Here is a 5,806-nt window from a genome sequence, read left to right as displayed (position 1 = left end):
TAACACGATTTCTGCTCTTGATTCGATCTCAACAATGGCGGTTCAAGTGTGTGTGTTCTTGTGTGTTTAGTGTGTGTGATTTCTAGAGAGAGAGAGAGAGAGAGAGAACGATCTGGATTAAGTTGTATGTAAAATGGATCAAAGGCTTATGATTTCTAAGGAGTTGAGGGTATTTATAGTCTAAATCTACAATTAAGCTAATTGACACTCCTAGTCCCTCAACCTTAGAAATCATTTCACCATGTCTTAACAACAACAACGTCCACTAACTTAAATTACAATTTATCACTATTTTGGATTTCTAACATTCTCCCCCTTAGTGATATATTGTAATGAATGAAGTACGTGTTATTTTGTCTTGTAGGAATTAAGTTGATGAGCCCGATGGTGAAGACAATTGGTGTGATGAAACAAGTCTTCAAAGCTTTCTCATTGTCTCTGGAGAACTTGAATCAATCTTGGTCTTGGACTTCTTGTAGTTAAAACATGATGAAATTCTCAATGTTCTTTTTGAACAGAGAATAAAATGAATGAGTCTAGAATCTTTGAAATTGTTGAACCATGAATCAGAGTTGTCTTTTGAAGTGCGGAAGGTATAAATTTGGCTTTGGTTCTTCAATCTTCGATTCTTGAATGAAATTTGTTTCCTTGGAATGAAGTATCAAAAACTTAAACTCTCCCCCTTGATATATGCATTGAAGCTTCTTGATCAAGTATTATTATATGACTTTGAAGATCTTGAATGAAATGTGTTGATGAAGACTCTTTCGAAGCTTACTTCTTTGTCTTGAATCTTCCAATCAATCTTTCAACTTTTGTAGCTTTGATCTTTGTCATTTTGACTTAAACACTTTGGAGAGTAAACTTTTGAACAAATTGAATTAATCATGCTCCCCCTCAATTCATGAACATAAAGCATTTTGAACATCATATCCTTTTTTTTTTAAACAAGAACTCATTCTGAAATGAACAACTCAAATCTGAAAATCTGAGCTCAATTGACTGAAATTCCATTAATTGCAAGTTTTCCCATCAATCCCATACACTAATATTCTCATCTTTCCGTAACCTCCATACACTCACTACAACCTTCTTACTACTCCATGTTGCACAAATCAAGCTCAAAGATTTCTTTCTCAATCATCATCATAATCTTTTTCTCCCCCTCATAATGACAAAGTTGGGAACCAATGTCATTATGCAAACATTGATTGATCGAATACGAAAAGAAATCAAAAGTTAAAACTAGATTTGCATGGAAATATCAAAACACCATCAACCCAATTCAATAGTCCTAACCCAAAGAATCCTAAGGGTAACTAAAATGTAAGGTTGAAGTTGTTGATACAAATGTTATAGTATGATATTGGTGTTTTTGTGTTTGTGAGATGAGAAATGGAAAAACCGGATAAGGATGATCCGTTAACATGTTCAAAAATCAAAAGATTAATGAAATGACCGAGAAATGTATGACATTTTTCGGATTTCCTATGTATCATTGAATTATGCACAAAGCAATTTTCTAACATAGTTCGTCTTGTAGCTTTTCAACTACGAGATTGCTTCAAAGAATAGAAATCATGGTCAGTGTCACCTAAGCGTTCGATAACCACAATCTATTATCCTTAAAGACTTTTAGGAAACATCCGAGGTCACTGATAGACTTCTCGTTCACTCAATAATCACATAAATGTAATTATGAGACCTACGTTCAACGTTGGAAAAGATATTAGCATTGGTAGGATTTCCATTTGATCATTGGAATATCAATTAAGATATCACTACAAATGTTCCGGCTATATCACATAGATATGCAATAATATCACAAAGATATGACTCAATGTGTCTTAAGAAAAATAAGAAGATCAATTAATGATCAAGCAAGATAGCTCTAGACACAACATGATGAAATGAAGTCGGGGACTGGAGCAGAATGTAGCCCTTTTTCAATATCAACATCTTCCTAATGAAGAGTCAATAAAAATGTGAAAAATCTCCGTGAGAAATGAAACAAGTATTTGTTAAAAACACTTGAGTGGTTAGGTAAAATGTGCATCGCTTCACTGGGTCCATGAAGTCTTTATCGAGATATCAACAAATGACATCCGATCTAAATATGTTTTACCCGGCGATTTTGAGAAATTTAGGGAAGGGTGTCATTTTTTTAACCCTTTCACACAACATATCACCATAACCTCTCACTTTTCGACTTTACTCTCTCCATCTTATTTGCACGAAACATCATTACTCAAAATACCCTTACAATCTAAATAATTGAATATCCGGGGTTAGAACTCATCGGTGATGATGAAGTTCATGGAGTGAATGATCGCTCATGTGCAAACTAAACACCGAACTTCATTTGATGAAAATCATTTGAAAATCATCAAATGTGTATAAGAAAATGATTTGAAAACCATTTGAAGTTTGAACCTTTTGAAATCACAAACTCCCCTTAATCTATGCAAAGGTAGACTTTAAAAAATTTCATGAAGGTAGAGCAAAAATTTGGTTTTTGTGAATTCAACTAGAGTAAAATCTTTGTTGTGATATATACATGGAAAAAAATTTGAGAGTCTAAAAGTGAACAATTTTAAGAAACACAAAGTTTTGCGTCAACAACAATGTTCCTAGTAAGACTACTAGGGAGTACACAAAGGCGTTGAATCCTTCGCATCTTACATCAACAAGTTGGATGCAAATAAAACATTTAAGCACAAATTTAACTCAATCAATTGTTCAAGATGAGACAACTAGGGAGTACACAAAGGCGTTCAATCCGTCGCTTCTCATATCAACAATTGAGAATAACAAAACTTTTGAAAAGAAAAATAAATCTTTTGAAATAAATAAAACTTTTTAAGAACGGTTATACACAGAGTATGTATAAGTCATTTTGAAATAAATAAATCGTTAAAGCACAGGTTACATACTTAGTATATGTAAGCCACAAAGATAAAGAAAAAAATAAAGGAAATCTTTTTGTTATTTTTCAAAACTTTATATTTTTGTATTTGATTTTTGTCTTTTCAGATTTTGTATTTTTTTTTTCAAGAATGTATCAAGAACAAAATAAGTTAAGGTTCAAGATTTAACATGCCAAGTTTAGAGATCAGAAAGTTAAACCTTTTCTCATCCAATGGTTTAGTGAACAAATCTACAAGTTGTTAGTCAGTTCCCACAAAATAGAGTTCGATGTCACATTTCTCAATATGATCTTTGAGAAAATGATATCTCACATCTATATGCTTTGACCGAGAGTGATTTACTGAATTGACTGCAATAGCAATGGCACTTTGAGAATCACAATAGATGGGAATATGATCATATTTCAGACCATAATTAGTAAGCTGAGTCTTCATCCATAACACTTGAGCACACCACTAGCCGCAGCTACATATTCAGCTTTGGCTGTTGATAGTGACACACAGTTTTGTTTCTTGGAAGACCAACACACAATTTTATCACCCAAAAATTGTAAAGTATCAGAAGTGCTCTTGCGATCAAGCTTACAACCGGCATGATCTGCATCTGAATAGGCAGTTAAATTGAATCCAGTATCCCTTGGATACCAGAGACCTAAATTGGGTGTACCCTTCAGATAACAAAATATTCGTTTCACAGTTTGAAAATGTAAATCAGTTGGAGAAGCTTGATACCTAGCACACATCATGTTGCAAACATTATATCTGGGCGAGATGCTGTAAGATACAACAATGAACCAATCATACTTCTATATCTCTTTTGGTCAAATGGTTTCCCATTTTTATCAGCATTAATACTTGTACGAGCAGCCATTGGAGTTGAAATTGAAGAACAAGTAGTCATATCAAACTTTTTCAACATGTCATAAATGTACTTACCTTGTGATATGAAAATACCATTTGGTAGTTGTTTGATTTGAAGACCCAAAAAGTAGTTCATTTCCCCAATCATGCTCATTTCAAAATGATTAACTATTAGAGATGAAAAGTTTCGGCAAAATGTTTGACTGGTTGACCCAAAGATAATGTCATCAACATATATTTGGACAAGAAGAACATGCTTACCTTGTTTGCGAAAGAATAGGGTAGGGTCAATTGTGCCTTTGGTAAAGCCACCTTTAATCAAGAAAGTAGATAAGGAATCATATCATGCTCGGGGTGCTTGCTTAAGACCGTAGAGAGCCTTGTCTAACCTGTAGACATGGTTTGGCCTTTTGGGATCAACAAAACCTTCTGGTTGTTCAACGTAAACTTCTTCTTTGAGATCACCATTCAAGAAAGCTGTCTTCACATCCATTTGAAACACAGTGAAGTTTCTGAATGTAGCATAAGCTAAGAAAATCCGAATGGCTTCCATTCTTGCAACTGGAGCAAAAGTTTCGTTGAAGTCAACACCAGGTTGTTGGCAATAACCCTTTGCAACTAATCGAGCTTTGTTCCTTACTACCACTCCATTCTCATCTTTCTTGTTCTTGAAAATCCACTTTGTGCCAATAAGTTCATCTTTTCTTGGATTTGGAACTAATCTCCAAACTTTCAGTCTTTCAAACTGAGCGAGTTCGTCTTGCATAGCTTTAACCCATTCTAGATCTTGAAGAGGTTTAGAAACAATTTTGGGTTCAATGTTGCTAAGAGAAAGTGCAACCAGATACTCATTCACTGAAGTACGAGTAGTTACTCCGGCTTGTGGATCTCCAATGATTTGATCTGTAGGATGATCTTTTCGCATACGTGACCATTTGCGATCATGAGGAAGAGGATCTTGTTGATTGACATCAACATCATCATCATTAAAACCAAAGTTTTGCTGAGAGGTGGTATCATAGCTTGGTATAACAGCTTCCTCGTAAGATGGATGATCAAAATCAAGAGGCACATATACATTTGGAGTGTTTATCGGATTGGTAGTCTGGGTAAATTGGTTAGGTTGTTCTTGAACATTCACTGGAGAAGAATTATCAGGAGAGGATTGAGAAGAAGAATCATTAGAAGAGGATGAAGAACTACTACTTGAAGAAGTAGCATTTTGCTCAGAAGAACTTGATGATGATTCATGATGGTTGTCAGGAACTGGATCATTGTTTGAAACTGGTTCAACGATGACTTGAGGTTCTTCATCATGAATCGGTTTAGAATTGTAGAATTCTTCAAAAAGAATATCTAACTCATCACTTGTTGGAGCTGGAAACTTCTTGAATTTAGATGCTAAAGTAGAAGTTCTTGATGAAGTACTTGAAGCACTTGGATCATTACTTGTTGGTAGCAAACTTTCTTGCTCAAAGATCATGCCCGATATCTCATCAAACCAAACATTCATTGTTTCTTGAACCGTATTTGTTCGGCGATTGTAGATTCGGTAGGCAATCGATGTCTTGGAATAACCAACAAAGTAACCTTTATCACATTTCTTCTCGAACTTTCTAAGATTTTCCTGATCATTCAGAGTATAACAAACACACCCAAAGATATGAAAATAGTTGATGTTGGGTTTCCGTTTGTTAACAACCTCATAAGGAGTCTTCTCAAAACGCTCATTAACAATGGACCGATTCTGAGTGTGACAAGCAGTGTCAACAGCTTCAGCCCACATATTGGAAGGTAACTTAGAATAGGCAAGCATGGTTCTTGCAGCTTCCACAAGCGTTCTATTTCTCCTTTCAACTACACCATTTTGTTGTGGGGTACGAACCGCAGAGAATTGGTGAGTAATGCCTCTGGATTTACAAAATTCATCAAACACGACATTTTTGAACTCAGTTCCGTTATCTGATCTGATGTAACGGACTGGAAGTTGAAGATTTACTTGAGTAGAAGTGATGAAA

This window comes from Erigeron canadensis, chromosome 8 (genome assembly GCF_010389155.1).
Source record: "Erigeron canadensis isolate Cc75 chromosome 8, C_canadensis_v1, whole genome shotgun sequence".
In the NCBI taxonomy this organism is placed as follows: domain Eukaryota; kingdom Viridiplantae; phylum Streptophyta; class Magnoliopsida; order Asterales; family Asteraceae; genus Erigeron; species Erigeron canadensis.
This window is presented reverse-complemented; position numbering follows the sequence as displayed.